Source organism: Ictidomys tridecemlineatus, chromosome 13, assembly GCF_052094955.1.
Source record: "Ictidomys tridecemlineatus isolate mIctTri1 chromosome 13, mIctTri1.hap1, whole genome shotgun sequence".
NCBI lineage: Eukaryota > Metazoa > Chordata > Mammalia > Rodentia > Sciuridae > Ictidomys > Ictidomys tridecemlineatus.
In genome coordinates this window covers 47,945,967-47,963,893 of record NC_135489.1, presented here as the reverse complement: position 1 = coordinate 47,963,893, position 17,927 = coordinate 47,945,967, and the positions used below count along the sequence as shown (strand labels likewise).

At 36.9% G+C, this 17,927-nt stretch overlaps 1 protein-coding gene and 1 pseudogene across 10 annotated transcripts in view; both read left to right on the top strand.

Annotated features, from left to right (window-relative positions):
* The window catches only part of Greb1l (GREB1 like retinoic acid receptor coactivator), a 310,330-nt gene that overhangs the window by 20,086 nt on the left and 272,317 nt on the right, over positions 1-17,927 (top strand). For all 10 annotated transcript variants that reach the window (XM_078030295.1, XM_040274520.2, XM_040274525.2 and 7 more), the window contains exon 2: positions 585-704. The gene's annotated coding sequence lies outside the window, so the exon portion shown is untranslated. The remainder of the gene's footprint in view (positions 1-584; positions 705-17,927) is intronic.
* The window catches only part of LOC101970656 (large ribosomal subunit protein eL33 pseudogene), a 75,896-nt pseudogene continuing 68,146 nt past the window's right edge, over positions 10,178-17,927 (top strand).

Genomic DNA, 17,927 nt, shown 5'->3' with positions numbered 1-17,927 from the left:
GACATTTCCAGAGTAATTATAAAAAGGATTATAAAGTTTACTGAAGGGATTGTTATTTGTTGGTTGATAAAATTTACTTAAGCCACCTAAATGTAAATATTTCCCAAGCAACCCCTATGGAGTCAAGGGTTTCCTTTAAAGAAAAAAAAAATAACATTTGTTTATTCTAAATATCTGTTTTTCACAAGAAAAGTAAAGGAGTGTTTTCCAAACATTTTTAAAAGGTCTTGAATTTTTATTTATGCCACTTTTTAATATACAAGTTTCCATCAAATACTTGCAGATTTAAGACATAACTGCATATTTTGTTCTAAGTAATAGTTGTCATTTAGAATTTGAAACAGTTTTACAGTAACCAGATGGGGTATGAAATGTGTATTCATAGTACTTTCTAATTTACAGATTCTAGGATATGAGGTCAGACACATTGGTTTATAATCAAAATAAGGGATTCGTTTTCTTCTGTTTTCTTTGTAATTATAGTGAAATAAAGAGGAGGCATATTCTTTGAGAACAGGAATATAAGTACCATTCTTAAAAGTAACCCTCCAATCAAACAAATCTCTTTTTTGTTCCTTTTCCAGTTCTCTCCCCATCCTTTAAACTCCTGAGCTTGGAGAAAGTGAACTCTAAAAACCAGTCTTTCTCTATGTGAATGCCAAACCTTGTGGAGAATTTGTGTGGTGGAGTTTCTCTCATCTCAGGTACAGTATGTGAATACTTTGTAAAAATTCTATGCTGCCCTGGTTACACTTTTACTTTCCCAGTTACTTTGATGGTTAGTCAAAGAAAACTAATAATGAAGCTCATTTCATTATTTGAGTCAAAACCTTATTAGTCTAAGACACATATTTTGTAACAAAAATTTTGTTTCTTAATACCATTGGGAAATGAATATTCATATTTATTACAGTTATTTTTGTTGGGAGGTTGTCATTGATAGTTGTAAAAGTGTTTCTTAGGTTACAAATGGTGAGCCCCTTTGGAAGATGATGACCTAGTGATATCAACTTGCAGAAAATTATTGTGATAAATCAGCTTTCTCTGGGTTTATTTCTATTTTGTGTCATGGTTTGAGAAAAATCATAGATGAGAACAAATTAGCATGAGTATTTTTAATCATTCCATCTGGTAAAAACTTTATGCAAGAAACAGGATAGTTTTTTAGAGGTATTTTCCTTTTAATAACTGCTACATAGCAACTTCCTCATTTAACTTTTTACAAGGACATTCTGTAACATATGGTGGTGCTTAAGTGGGTGGCCTAGGTAATTGTAAAAGGTTTATACTTCACACTCAGGGTTGTTACCTGGTAACTAAAAATGCTATCTGAGTCTATTTTTGGAGTGCCAGGGTGAGTGGGGGATGGGGAGAAAGAAACTTGAATCAGTGACCATCTGGCCCAGATTTGGCTGATTTCCTGTGCACTGCCCTTTGTTTCAACCAGACAATGGATTGTTCCTTTTACAGATAAGAATTCGGTTGATGACTTTGTGCTGAATCAGCAGGTTTGGTTTGGGATTGTAAGCATAGACTCATATTGAAGAGCTTTTTATTGTTCTGAGGTCACTTTCCTTGTCTTTGTTAGTTACAAGGTATTTTTTAAGGTTCCTTTTTATGATATAGTGGTGGTTTTTTTCAGATGCATTAAATAAAATAATTGGAAATGCAGCTTTCTAGTTTGGTATTACCTGCCTTTAAAACATTGAAAATTTCCTGTCTTTAGTGTCCAAAATTAATACCTCCCTGATTATGATTTTTTGATGAGTTTATATAGAATCTCTTCTTGTCTGAACTTGAATTTTTCATCTGAAACTTTAATGATTTAAATTTAATGTTGTCCTAAACCTAAGAAAAGCTTTTATGATGTGGTTATTTAAATAGTAACTTTTCTGTGACATCTGTTGCCATATATTTGCAAATTACATTTTAGGAAGCTATTTTCCTTACTTTAAAAGCTGCCTAACACTGTTTTTTTTTTTCCTTAAAAAAAAAAAATACTGACTAGAAGTAGGGAATTTTGGTGGCCTAGCATTCCAAGTAAGTCAACCATCAATTTTTATAGGTTATCTCAGAAGCAATAGAGATCAGAGGATTTTTAATGCCACTCTACAGAAGACAAGAGCAAAATTCAGTGCTACCATCTTGCTATGTGGCCAGAATTATGATCATTTTTACTTCTGAAGTGATAGGAGAATTGTTGGTAGATTTTAAGCTGAACTTCTAGCTTAACTCTCATCTCCTTGTAGCTGAGTTGTCACTTAACACTCCAGTACAGAATTTTCTGCAGACCACTTTTTCTAAAACCACTTATAACTAAAATCCAGCATCTGATCAGAACTGGCTGCTTTCAATGAAATCTAATCACAAGTTCTTTTGTGTTGATAAAGGTATGCTCTTTAAGTAGAATCAAGGGGCCTGATCATAAGAAAAAAAGCTTGATCGTTAGTTCCTCGGGGATCTAATTATGTAGCAGATGGGACCACACGGCACAGTTCAGTGTCATTTGGTGTAATTAATTTTAGGTTCACATCCAGCAAAAGCAAATACAAGAAATGACACAAAATCTTAGTTTGCATCCATTTGGGACACTGCCTATTTATTTCTATGTTGTAGTTCTCCTCTTGGATTTCTTCAATAGATTGGTCTATTTGATACTAATCAGGCCATTGCATGTTTAGCTTAAATGCATGGGTGTTTTGGATACATGCATGTCATGAATGTTAGTTGGAGTAGAATATTTAGATTTAGAGAACTAGTTAGTTAAATAGTTGAATGAGGCAGAGTTAGAAGCTCCAACCACATGAAGACAAGTTCTACTTTATCTTCCTCCCTGCTTTAATCAGAGACTGGTTCAGGGAACTAGTTTGAGGTGGAGGGAAAGGTTTTATCCTTTTTTCTCCCCTTCCCCCTCCTGTTCACCCTTCACCCCCCAACCTCTGACTCTCCTTCAAATCTCACTGAGGAATTATGGTCTCTACAGAGGCTTGGTTGCAGATGCCCGGAAAGTTTACACTGCAGAGAGTTGTTTTGTTTGGCATAGCTAATCAGGAGCCAGGCTGGAATTGCTCATAGCTGTCATTCAGGTTTTGTTTCAAAGTCCAAGGACCTGCTGGGAAAAACAAAAAGCTAATGAAAGCTGACTGTATTTAGGCCTCAAATCTGTGGAATCTGAAATGATGTCCTGACAGTGTATTCTTATTCTTCCACATTCTTGCTGTTACTAAGGTAACAGATTTTTAGAGGCTTTTCATCTTCATTGTCAAGTATTTGCTACACTTTTTGTTGTTTTTCAGATTAGAGCAATTCAGATTATCTCCTTTTGAGATGAAGGAAAAAGAGAAAATAATGGAAATAAAATGTCTGAATCAATTACCCTGACTGCTAATAAGATGTGTTTTTTTTTTTAATGCCGTAAAATCCTTAGAGTAATAACAAATATTAAAACTTAGGGCAAGATCAACTTCCTCATGTTTGGGAGTACTATGTATGTGAAATTTCCATTCTGTAATACGTAATAGGAAGTGTTCATATAATCGCCAAAGAGTACATCGTAAGAGAAAAGGGTATGTGGTGAAATACCCTGTCTTTACATTTTTTTCTTCTTGACTGAGAAGCCAAATGATGTAAAAAAAAAAAAGTGATGTGCTTGAATTCTATGTATAAATGATAAAATCAAGTAGTATGACAAAATGAATTATGATAAACATGTTTACTGGGAAAAAAAAACTTGTCTTTTTAATATTTGCTTTCAGAGAATGTGTTGCCTGGGTAGATTAGATTAGCATTCATCTATAGGAAAATGCTGTAGTTTTTACAGTCTGTGTGGGGCCCATATTATCTGTGGTTTGACAAATAATAAAGAGAAGATAATTTTGGCAGAGGAGGTGTTCTTTGGGTTGGCTTTAGATTTGAGAATCCCCAGGGATGTGCTTGAATAGTGTTATAACCTTTACAAATCTTCTTGTCAAGAGTTGACTCATTGGAAGATAACACTGTTTTTTTTCACAGATTTATCAAACATCTTCATCAAGCACTCTTTCCCCTGTGGCAAGGACTAGAATATTGAAATAACCTAGCTTTAGTACTGATCAGATCACTTCACTAATTTCATCCCAACACAATAAAAGCCTACATTCATGGAGATAAGATCTAGCTTAATTTTCTTTGGAGACACAAATAAGAGTGAGCAGCTGGTTGAATGAGAAAGAACCCAGAAGAGTCTGGAAGAGAAGTGCCCAAAGTGTATCAGAAGGCCTTCGTTTTAATTTCTGTATCTTTGTCCATGCTGGTTTCCTAGCCTGGAATTTTGTCCTCTCTCCTCTCCACTCAGCTAAATCCAGTGCTTCTCAAGGTCCAGCTCAGGGCCTTCTTCATTCACTGAACCCTCTTCAACTAGTTCTGGTGTCCAGAGAGAGAATTTGTATCCTCAGGTGATCGAAATAGCTAAAGAATTGTGTTCAGATATAGTTTTGCTTTTTTTCTTGGCGGGGGCGGGCGGGGGTGCAGAAAATGATGAGGATGGGGAGACATAAGGGAAAATAACAGAAAAGGAAAGGATCATTTGAAATGGGCAAGTTTAATCCAGAAAAGATTTCAAAAGAGACAGGACAGTTGTCTTGAAGGGCTGATGTGTGCAGCTGGAATTAGATTGACTCTAATTACCTTTAAAGCAGTGGTTTTCAAATTGTGCTCTGCAGAGCTGCAGGGATTTTGTGATGATCCTTGGGTTGCAGGGGAAAAGAGAGGACTGATGGACATGCTGAGTGCCCCCTGCAGCTGCCAACAGAAGAGTTTCACTTTTAACTGCTTTCTGTTTTGGGGTTTTGCCTAATATTTCTTTTAAAGACATGTTGCACTGCTTTAAAAAAAAAATGAAGTTCTAACAATCACTGCCATATAGAATAATAGGCGAGAGTTTTGTTTCAAATCAGGATAAAATGTTCTAACAGTAAGAGACTTTGAAAAAAATTAAATGAACTGCTTGGTGAGATGACTTCTACATTCAGTCAGAAGTTTAATGACCCGGACAACGATGTTGGAAGACTTCTGTTTGGGGGAAAGGTTGAGTTGGGACAGTCTGTCTAAAAGAGTTCTAAAATTGTGGAGTAGATGTCTTCTCTTACTGTCAGTATCAGATAATTCGGCACCTAACAGTTCTCCAGTGGGTTTTGGAGTAAATTCTTCTTCCCATTAAATCATGAGGTTCCAGAAAGAAGGAACACTGTTTTCACTGCTTTTGGATTCTTTAGATCCTAATGCAGATGTGGGGGCCCAGGAAAGACCTGTTGGTACAAGAAATGACTGCAAGAAACACTTGCTTGACTGCCTTGTGACCCCCATCCAACATGAAGGATGATAAGGGAAGGTATTTGCAGGAATTTTTTTCTGCTATTGCCTTCTGCCCTTCAGGAATAGTAGAAATGACAAAGCAGATTTAAGATAAGCACACACACCCCGCTTTTCTTTTTTTGGCCAGGAGGCCAGATTACTACTGAAAAAATTGTACATGGCTCCCTGAACCTAATAGATAAAAAGCTGAGTCTGGAAATCTTGGCTTTCCATACAAATTGAGAAACCGAGGCACACACAGAAGGAGGAAGTGACTGAGATTCCCTGGCATTCCAAGTGCAGAAAAGGGAATGCATTATAAAAGGATTTCATTGGCGACCTGGACTTCAGGGCATTTTGCCTCATGATTCAGTTGGTTCTGATTGATTATTGAGAACTAGAACTAAAGGTATGAAGTACAGGAAAGTTTTACAGATGAAAGATTGGAATCTAGTAATTGTGGTAGAATCGATAGGGGCTGACAGGTGTTTGATGAACACAGTGTAATCTGAAGCAGCCCTTTACTCCTAGGAGGCCTTTCATATTGCCTCCCTTTGTACTGGGTAGAAAATAGTGACGTGTTCCCCCAGCTCCGGGTACATTACCTTATACCTAGCAGTCACTAAAACAGCTTATGGAATTGAGCTGAATTTTATTGATGGGACTCTCAGAGCCAGTTAGACCATGGTGTACACTGTAGCTGGTGATCATAATCATCACTGCTTGAAGCCCCCATACTTCTACAAACTCGCATGAGATTAGGGACCAGTTTCATGAAGTCAGTATCTTACAGTTCAAATGGGGATATAGGTCACATCTGAAAACACAAGAAGGCTTGTAAAAATCTCTGTGCAAGTTGTTCAGTGTTTGATAGACGACAAGAGGAATGCCTAGAGCCAGGAAGCATTGTAATGACCCCAGGAAAAAAAGAGATGCTTTTCATTAGGTGAGTAGTTTATAATTTCTAGGTGTGTGCACTGTAATACCTGAATATTTTTAGGGGTGATGATGTCATAACAAAACAAAATACTAGATTGGGAAGTACTCCCCAAAATGTTCCAATGCCTGTGTATATTTTACTGATGGTGGAGAAAGTGGAGGCCCAGAGACACTTAAAGCACCAGGACTAGTGCATAGATCAATTGATTCCTAATATAAATAACTACTCATAATGGTGATGGAGGAGATCTTTATTCATTCTGTAACTTTTCATAATATTTAGGAATAGCCTTTCTTTATTTAAATTTATTCATTTATTTATTCATTCTTTATAATCAGTTATACATGACAATAAAAAGCTCTTTGATTAATTGTACACAAATGGAGCAGAATTTTTCACTTCTCTGATTGTGCATGAAATGGATCCATACCATTTGTGTGATCCTCCATGTACCTAGGGTAATGATGTTTGTCTCATTCCACTGCCTTTCCTATCCCTTTCCCCACTCCCCCATCCCCTTTGCCCCATCCAAAGTTCCTCCATTTATCCCATGTCCCCCGAATATGGATTAGCATCCACTTATCAGAGAAAACATTTGGCTACTCTGTTTTTTTTTTTTTTGAGATTGGCTTGTTTCACTTAGCATGATATTCTCCAATCCCATCCATTTTACCTGAAAATGCCATAATTTTATTCTCTTTTAATGCTGAGTAATATTCCATTGTGTATATGTACCACAGTTTCTTTATCCTTTCATCTATTTAAGAACATATAGGTTGCTTCCACAGTTAAACAATTCTGAATTGTACTTCTATAAACACTGAGGTGGCTGTGTTACTGTAATATGCTGTTTTTAAGTCTTTAGGGTATAAACTGAGGAGTAGGATAGCTGGGTCAAAGGGTTGTTCTCTTCCAAATTTTCTAAGGAATTTCCATACTGCTTTCCAGATTGGTTGCACAAATTTGCAGTCCCACCAGCAATGTATGAGTGTGTCTTTTCTCCTACATCCTTGCCAACATTATTGTTTCTTGTATTCTTGATAACTGCCATTAGGAATAGCCTTTCTTCTCAAAGCTGTTTTGTGATTGGGGAATTCTGCATAATTCGGAAAACTGTCAATATGTCCTTAAGGACATATTAATATGTATATGTTAATATAAGGATATATTAATATATATATATATATATATATATATATATATGTTAGTATATCCTGTGCCTCAGGACTTAATGTAGTAAGAGGGCGTGATAAGGAACTGTGGTTGTGCCTCAGTGAAAGAGGACTTGCCTAGTGTGTATGAGGCACTGGATTCAATTTTCAGCACCACATAAAAATAAATAGATAAAATGAAGGTATTGTGTCCATCTACAACTAAAAAAAAATTAGAAGAGGGCATAGTAAGTATAAAGAACATCATAAATCTGTTTATGTAGCAGATAACACTATAATGCTTTAGGCAGCAAGTGTCTCATGCCAGAAGCAATAAAAATAGAATATAAATCTATGGAGAAAATTTAATTAAGACAGTTTGGAAATTGTCTACCATATAAAAAGGATTGTTTAAACATATCAAAGCATATTGGGATACATTTTTAAATCATTTAAAAGAATACACTAATACTTTTGTGTGTGTGTGATGCTGGGGATCATTCATGCTAGGCAAGCACTCCTCCAATGTTTTACACCCCAAGACCAAATATTACTTTTAAGGCATTAGTGACCCTCAGATTTGTGTGCATATTTATGTGACAACAGTTTATTAAATTGTTAATTAATCAATCAGCATCTTTGAGTTATACCTGGTGGCTCTAGAGATCAGAAATAGGGCCAGGATAAAAGTTTTGCAGAAGAAAATTTAAAACATAATGAGAAAAAAATTTAAAACATGTTTTACTTTATTATTAAATATGCCAGAGTCTCATGATTAAAATTAGTTGTTCTTCTACCTTTGTCTTCCAACCACTCAAATCTACTTACTAAAGATAACCCCAGCTTCCGTAGATCTTTCCTGAGCATTTTGTGCATGTATACGCATATAAGGAAGCATAGGAGCATACTATTTGATGCTTTGCATTTTCATAGATGTATTTTGGAGATTGATGAAAACCTTCCTATTATCTAATATTCTTCAGCAGTGGAACAGGCTGTCCTGTCATGTAGTTGAGAAGTGTTACTACAACATTCAACAGAGGCTGCAGGATGGGCTGTGAAGAGTGTTGGAGGGATTTGTATCCTGAGTGAAAACGGGAAATAGAACATTGAAGGTTTTCTTCTCAAATTCTGTGACATATTAAAGTTCCTACTAAGTGCTTAGCATGAGGGGGACAAAATAAAAAAAAGGAAAGGTAACAGACACTTTAGTTGGGAAGCTAAGATATATGCTTATATGTATATCATCAGAGTAAATGTGAAAAATTATGTAAGACAAAATGAGTGATATCATAAAGATCTATCTAAAGAGCTGTTGCATAAGCCGGATAGGTGACAGTCAGTGTCATGAGTTAAACAGAGAGTGACATCTAAGAAAAGTTTGCTTAAAAGGTGAGATTGTACCAAACCTTGAAGAATTGAATTTGGATTATTAGGGAAGAGGTAAGGAGAGCAGTTTGTCATTGTGGAACACTGAACGTGTGTGAATACAAAGGCAGTGGGTAGAACAGTATTAAAGTGGACGCAATCAGAGGTTGTTAGGGAGTCAGCTGTTAGGCAGAGATCATGTTATGGTATGAAGGATTCCAGGTTTTGTGGTTCAGCCTACATTTACCAAGTGACAAGGACCCCGCTGAAAATTTCTGAACAGGAATGGGACAGTGTTGTGTTTTAGAAAGTGACTCGAAGCTATTGCATAAATATGGGCTCAGGGTAACAGGGACCTGAATGTTGTTAGTGTTGGAAGTGAAAGAGAAAGAAAGAGATTCAAAAATAAAAGGAAAAGAGGTAGGGGATTGCTGGTTGAATTTTGAAATCAAGAGAGAGGCACAATAGACGGATGACTCCAAGTTTTCAAGCCCATTGCTTGGGAGAAGGATGTTGCTGTTAACAGAAATAAGGGAGACGAGTTGGTGTTTTGGAGAAAAAGGTGATACATTTGATTTTAGATGGAAGTTGAAATGATGGGAAGATATTCATGTAAAAATTTGTAGTTGAAAGAATGGGAATGATGTTCTCGAAAGAAATTAGAACGGTAGATGGCCATATTCTCAGGGCTATAAGTTTAGGGCCAGTCTGTGATTGGCATTTGTTTAAATTCGAACTGTGATTGATACTTGTTTAAATTCTTGTACACTATTTCAGCTGTTCAATTCTGAAAAATAGTTCTAGGATGGTGTTCTTATAAATTGCCCTCCAACACAGTATTGTTGTTATTAATACATATAGTGCTTGGATTTATGGAATTTGAAAGGTAGTGCACTCATTTGTGTTCTATAGCGTATTGTACATGCCTCTGATTTAGGAGGCTTTGTTTGTTTTGGAAGGCAAACATTATTTAATAATGACAATATAATGCCCAATACTGAATGATTGGATGTTTTGTTGAATGATTAATTTCTATTATTGCTGAGGCCATTATGTATAAGTAAGGGGGACGATTCCTTCTTTGACAGAGTCTCAGTGCTGTCTTCCTTTTTGGCCTGAAGTCTCTCCTCATGGTGTTTGCATACTGTTTTTGTCTCAGATCAGCGAGCCTGGTCTACCTGGAGCTTCAGATAGGCCATATCTGCCTTCAGCTTATTTTTGAACATGTTCTTCTGGGTCTGCAGGTTGTGATACATGGAATGGTCAATCTTCTTAGTTGGGTACCTTGTAAGCAACTGGTACAGCATTTCCATCCTTTTCATCCTGGTTACTTTCTCAGGCATTTGGGCATTGGTGGTACCTTGTTTTTCTGGCATGGAGCCTGGGAATGGACAGTCATAAGCGTGTAGACGATCAGCTCATCTTTGATCATCTTGCAAATTGGATGGCAGGAATTGGCAAAGTCAGTTTCATTTGTCCAGCCAGACCTTCTGTTGCTACAGCAGAGGATCAAGGAGGTTAGTTTCTGACGCCTGATGATCCTCATGGCTGGGGCTCAGTGCTTAAAGGAAAGCTGTTTTAGCACTTTTTTTTTTTTTTTGTACTGGGGATTAATCCTGGGGTGCTTAACCACTGAGGCACATTCCCAACTCTGCTTAATATTTTATTTAGAGACAGGGTCTTGCTGAGTTGCTTAGAGCGTCTCTAAATTGCTGAGGCTGGCTTTACACTCATGATCTTCCTGCCTCAGCCTCCTGAGCTGCTGGAATTACAGGCATGTGCCATCGTGCCCAGCTTGTTTTAGCACTTTTTACACTGAAACATAATCATTAGAAATCTTCTGTAGTATCCCAGGTAGGAAGTTATATAATACTCTAAGAAGAGGATTAAGGGTTTTTTTGGTCCTGAAAAGCTGATATGCATCCTTTTCCCTGTTGAAAGGAGAATACTGGGTGCACCTTTTTGCCGTTGTTCCCAGTAAGATTAGAGCTAACATTGATACTGAACTACATTGATACTAATAAATGCTAATCATATATACTGTCTAGTATATCTGATTTCTTCTATCTCCTGGACCTGAACTCTCTTTTACTATCCTCTATCATTTTTATTTTCTTTTGTGGTGCTGGGGATTGGACCTGGGCTTCATGCATGCTAGGCATGCATCCTACCACTGAGCTACATCCCCAGCCCCTCTTTTGCTATTATTTTACATAGTATATATTTATTATCGGAAGCTATGCCCATCCTGTTGGGGAATAAAAAAGATTCAAATAAATTCAATCTATTATAGATATTAAACCTTTCCTAAGAATAAAGACCATGCCCTCTCAGCATATAGAATAATTCTAAGGTCATAGTAGGTATTGTAAACATGTTTTTGGAATGAATAAAGTTCAACAAGTATTTAGAAAAGTCAGAGACACTATTTGAGAAAATTAGAGGTGGATTTTTTTTTTTTTTTGTATCAGGAATTGAACCCAGGGACACTTAACCACTGAGCCACATCTGCAGTCATTTTTATATTTTATTTTGAGACAGGGACTTACTGAATTGCTGAGGCTGGCTTTGAACCTGCTATCCTTCTGCCTCAGCTTCCTCAGTTGCTGGGATTACACAGGTATGCACCACTATGCCTGGCCGAGAGATGTGATTTTGAAAGAAGAGGCATTTATACTTGACCCAGAAATGAACAGGGTTTTTACATGGAGAGATAAGCTGATAGTTTTTTTTAAAAATACTTTTTATTTGTCAATGGACTTTTATTTTATTTATTTACTTTTTTTTTATGGGGTACTGAGGATCAAACCCAGAGCCTCACCCATGCTAGGCAAGTGCTCTACCACTGAGCCACAACCGCACTCCAGGCTGATAGTTTTTGAGGGTTATTTTTAGGGGGAGTAGGATAGCATCTCAGCTGAGATGTAGAGACAGAAAAATGTCGGTCACATATTTATAGGGTGAATAATCCATTCTGGAGAAGCATGGGGAAGGTGAGGAGTGGTAGGTGAGAAGTCTGGCCCCTGTGGCTGTAAGGATTATCATCTGTGGTTATTGTTTGGCTCTTGTGTCTGTGTTATCTTGCCTGGAGTGAGGTCTCAGAGTCCACAGCCTAGGGCGTTCACAGGGACAGGAGAAGGCACACACCCCACCCTGAGTGTCCTCTCAATCTGCCCTTGACTCTTAGTCATTGACTCTAATCCTTGACTTAAAACAACTTAGCTGTGATGTTATTTTAACCCTGCTGAAAATCCAAGCAGTCCAAAGGCTGTCAGGCAACTTTAATTATTCTTTAGTTGACTCAGCAGGAGGCTCTGGACATAAAGCATACTTTAGACACGTAGTGAGCAAGGACCCTCCCCCTATCCCATGCACAGAGACAATGGATTTATTCCTTACTTGAAGCTGTATGCCGAAATTTAGAGGTAATAAAAATAAAAGTTTCCATTTATAAAGCATGATGGCCAAGCACTCTACTAAGTATTTTATATCGATTGTGTTATTTCATCCCTACCATCATCCTTAAAAGTGTATGCTATGATGATCTCTATCTTAGTAATAAGAAAAATAGAAGTTTAGTACCATATAAATTCATAGAATAAGTGCCAGAGCTGGGATTTGAATCTAGTCAGTCTGACTCCAAAGCCTGAATTCTAAGTCAGTACGTTATCCCAATTTAAAGAAAGCACATTAAAAAGTGGTGAGAGGGACCGGGGCATGGCGGCAGGAAGATCTCGAGTTCAGAACCAGCGCTAAGCAACTCAGTGAAATAGGACTGGGGATGTTGCTCAGTAGTTGAGTGTCCCTGCGTTAAATCCCTGGTATCAGGAAAAAAGAAAAAAAAAAAATATATATATATATATATTGTGAGAGTGGGAGGGATAGGAAGGGAGGGGAGGGGGTTTGGAGGTAGGAAAGATAGTAGAATGAATTGGGACATTATGACTCTGTGCATATATGACTATGCAACCGGTGCAGTTCCACACCATGGACGGCCAGAATGAGAAGTTATACTCCATTTATATATGATGTGTCAAAATGCATTTTACTGTCTCATATAACTAATTTAAAACCAATAAAAAGAGATCTAAAAGATTTAAAAGAGAAATTTGACTCTTTAAAGACACTTAGAGGCTGGGGTTGTGGCTCAGTAGTAAAGCGTTCGCCTTGTATGTGTGAGGCACTAGGTTTGATCCTCAGCACCCCATAAAAAAATAAATAAATAAAGGTATTGTGTCCACCTACAACTAAAAAATATTTTTTAAAAAGACACTTAAAAATGGTGAGTGATAAATGTGTATTCAATAGATGATGACAAAAATTTGAGAGTTAGTGGTAAATTAACAGGCCTTTATATTTCAAATTTTATAAACTGGCCTTAGGCTCATTGAGACTTTTGTTTTGTAATTTGTGTTTAAATAAAAAATTAACTTTTGAATGCTTTTAGATGAGACTTGTGTTCTTTTATGTATGTCCCATGTCAACCCACAAATTTATGGCATTGGTGGATATGTGATATTAGTGTAGTTTATTTATTTTGTTAGTTCAGAATGCAAACCCCAGTCATTTAGTTCCTGTTTAAGGCAAGGAAAGGGCAGAAGGGACAATGACCATCATGATGGGTCTACTTTTATCAGGGAAGGAAAATGTTTCTCAGAAATCCTTGCAGCAAACTTCCAGTTAGGTCTTCTTTGCTGGAACTGGACTACATGACCATCCCTCACCATAGGGGAGGCTAGGAAGATGGGGAACCGAATTTTCATAATGAGCTTAAATCAGTCAAAATCCTTTACCTGGAGCTGTGTGCATGGGAATCCCTGTTAGCAAAAGGAAGGAGAGAGAGGTATTTAAAAAGGAACTAAGAGTATCTGTCATCTCATGTGACTTAAATTCTGTTTTGACTACCTGCTACCTTCACCTTATTCCTTCAAATAAGCTGACTGCTGTAACGCACATCCTCAGTATTCCAGTGGCTTAATTACATGCTCACATTGCGGTGTGACGTGGAGAGACATTCTCCTTGCAGTTGCTCAGGGGTCCAGGCCACTTTCATCTTGTTCCGCTGCCATCTTCCAATTCTGGACTCCAAGACTGCCGCGGAAGACAGAGTTAGGGAAGGAAGTGTTTTGCGCCTTCACATCAAACACATTCCATCCTGAGAACAAGGAAATGTTTGCTCATGTCTCCAGGGAGAGGAAATAGATTTGGTGAGCATCTAGCCAGGCTCTGTCACACGGCAGCTGAGTGAAATACAGCCATTGAAGAAAGTCAACAACGTGGATAAAAGTTACTTACAAATGTGAAAAATGATTTTCCTAAGAAGTCATAAATAAATGCAATTTACTGTCTTTTGAGATATATATCTGTATATGTGTGTGTGTGTGTGTGTGTGTGTGTGTGTGTGTAGGTATATATACTAGGTGGAATATATATATATATATATATATTCCACCTAATGTTTCTTTTCATAAATACTAAAATATGGAAACTAAAGTTTCAAGCATATAATTTCTAAAAACACTTCCTGACCTCTACAGACAATAAGAAGCCCACTGTACTTATTTCTTTATTGTGCTGTTCTTTAGCTGTAATAACTGGTAGGCATGTATCTCATTTGGCTCAAAACTCTCAGAGGGCCAAGACTACTTGCAATTCATCTTTCAATTACCAGGTCTTTTTAAATTATTTTAACTTTTTATTTGTTCTTTTAGTTATACATGATAGTAGAATGTATTTTGACATAATGTACATACATGGAGTATAACTTCCCATTTTTTGGTTGTACCTGATGTGGAGTTACACTGGTCATGTATTCATATAAGAACATAGGAAAGTTATATCCAGTTCGCTACTGTCTTTCCTATTCCTATCCTCTCCCATTCTCTTTGTTCCTCTTTGTCTAATCTAGTGAACTTCTATCCCCTACCCCTTATTGTGAGTTAGCATCTGCATATCAGAGAGAACATTTGGCCTTTGTTTTTTTGGGATTGGCCTATTTCACTTATAATGGTAGTCTAAGTTCCATCCATTTACTGGCAAATGCCATAATTTCATTCTTCTTTATGGCCGAGTAATATTCCATTGTGTATATGTACCACATTTTCTTTATCCATTCATCTGTTGAAGGGCACTTAGGTTGGTTGCATAGCTTGGCTATTGTGAATTGAGTTTCTATAAACATTGATGTGGCCATGTCACTATAGTATGCTGATTTTAAGTCCTTTGGCTATATGCTAGGTCTTAATGCTGATGTGGTAATAAATAAAGGCATAGTTGAAGTCATAATTAAATGCATAAGTGCATGAACAAACATATAGACAATAGTAAAACTTCAGACTAAATGGAGTTTTGAATTTGTGAAAATTTTGATTTAAAGACTTTTCATAAAGCATTTCTCCTGTTAACATACGTAAGTGAGAATTTGAACTAGCTCACAAATAATTAACATTAAATATGGTAATATTTAGTAGCAGCTAGTCATATTCTAGTGATTATGAGGCAAAGATGATACATTTTTTTTCGTAAGTAGATGAAACTTGCATTTTAGATCTGTGGAGATTGTGAGAGTTTTATTTCATTGGTAATATTTGTAATCCTTAACTACTTTAAAATAATTTGTTTTTAGTGGTGGATGGACACAATATCTTCCTTTTTATTTATTTATTTTTTTAATGTGGTGCTGAGGATTGAACCCAGGACCTCATGCATGTGAGGCAAAAGCTCTACTACTGAGCTATACAACCCCAGTTCCCTTAACTACTTTTTTTTAAAGATTTTTTTTTTAGTAGTTGATGAACCTTTATTTTATTTATTTATTTATATGCGGTTCTGAGAATTGAGCTCAGTGCCTCACACGTGCTGGGCAAGTGCTCTACCACTGGGCTACAATTCCAACCCCTTTAACTACTTTTTATTCATTAAGCCAACATTCCTACTCAAACAAAAGGCATTAATAATAAACACTGGTTTATTATGTAAACGTAACTAGATGATTCTGTAATTGGAATGGGGGCTGCAAAGGAAAAGAATAACTGAGAGTACATAATTTATCTTGGAAATTTAAGAAAATGTTTGAGGAGGTACTATGTGTGAAGATGAAAAGGGACAGCGAGACCAAGTTAGATGTGTTAAGACAGTTTCATAAAGTATGAAGGATCACTCAGAGGGGAAGTGCTTCACAAGTGGGAAGAACCCAGAAGGCCAGGGCACCAGGTTTTAGGGGCTGGGGAGAGTGAGGGAAGACATGGGCCGGATCCCATGGGCCTCTTCAACCATGTTGAGGCATTGGACCTTTGATTTTTTTTTTTGCATTAAAAAAAAAGGCAAATAACTTGTGTAATTTTGGGAGGGAGAGGATACCGAGGATTGAACTCAGAGGCACTTGACCACTGAGCCACATCCCCAGCTCTGTTTTGTATTTTATTTAGAGACAGGGTTTCACTGAGTTGCTCAGCGCCTCGCTTTTGCCGAGGTTGGCTTTGAACTCCCAATTCTTCTGTCTCAGCCTCCAGGAGCTGCTGGGATTTCAGCTGCTGGCTAACTTGTATAATTTAAAAAAGGAGAAAGAAATAAAGAACGTACTATTTTACTTTTTCAGTACTAGAGTTTGAACCCAGGGGTGCCCTACCACTGAGCTACATCCCTAGCCCTTTTTATTTTTTATTTTGAGACAGGGTCTTGCTAAGTTTCTGAGGTTAACCACCACACCCAGCAAATTTACTATTTCAGATGGTAACATATAATAAGCATTCTAGCCTGACCTTTTAGCCATCATTTTGGAATAAAATATGTAAGTATCATCTTAGTGCATTCGGGCTGCTGGAAGCAAAAATAGCATAAATGGGGTAGCTTATAAACAAGAAACGTTTATTTCTTACCATTCCAGAGGATGATAAGTATAAGCTCAAGGTGCCTGATTCCTGGTTCATAGACAATGCCTTTTAGTTGTGAAAGGAATAGGGGAACCCTCGGGAGTCTCTTTTGTAAAAGCACTAATCCCATTCACAAGGGCTCCACCCTCATGACCTGAGCACCTCCCAAAGGCCCTATCTCCTAATACCACCACTGTGGGGGTTAAGATTTCAACATGTGAATTTTGCATTGACACAAAATGAAGCTGTGGCAAATACCAATTATAGTCATGCAACATACTTGTTTGATTCAATGAAATGCATATATGACAGTGTTTCATATGATTGTAATGGAGCTGAAAAATTCCTATGGCCTAGTGACACTGTAGCTGTTGAGATGTCACAGCATAGCACATTACTCATATGCTGTGATAAAGCTGGTGTACACAAGCCTATCGCACTGCCAGTTTTATAAATTATAGTGCCTACAATTTTGTGAAGCATTTAATACTTTATAATAAATGATACATGACTGGCTATGTATCATTTATTATGGTTATTTTAGATTCTATTCTTATTCAATACAGTTAACTGTAAAACATTGTGCTGTGTTACACTGGTAACAATCTCACAAATCTCATGTTCATCCTCATGTTTACTGCATCTTGTGATTGGACTGAGAGGCCACACCAAGTGATTGACAGATAGTATCTAGGTTTGTAAAAGTATACTCTCTGATGTTTACACAGTGATGTGATTTTCCAACAATGCATCTCTCAGAATACATCACTCTGGTTAAGTGATGCATGGATGTATATAGATACAGTGAATACTATTTTGTTTGTTTTTTTTAAATACCACACATATAACACTGATGAAGAAAAAAATGAAAATGTCAATTACATTCATCAAGAGAAGCTAAGCTAAATTGAGAAAAATGTGGTGAGAGATTTAAATAAGTGGGGAGGGAAAGAATTTGATTTCAATCTTACTGTTCAAATTAGGATAATTTCCAAGTGAATTAAAGTTACCAAAATAACAACAGCTAATAGCTAACATTTATTTAACTTGTATTATCTGTTAAACCCTGATGTGTAGCACTTTTTATTCTGTTGTACATTTTTTGCTTATTTGGTCTCTAAAGTTATTTAGTCTCTAAAATTATTATTTTTCTCCCATTTTACAGTTAAGGTAGTAGAGGCTTAGAGAGATTATGAGTAGTATTATAGGCTCTGTACATCTCAGCATTCTGGTTCCAGAGTCTGTGTTCTCTCTACCACACACACA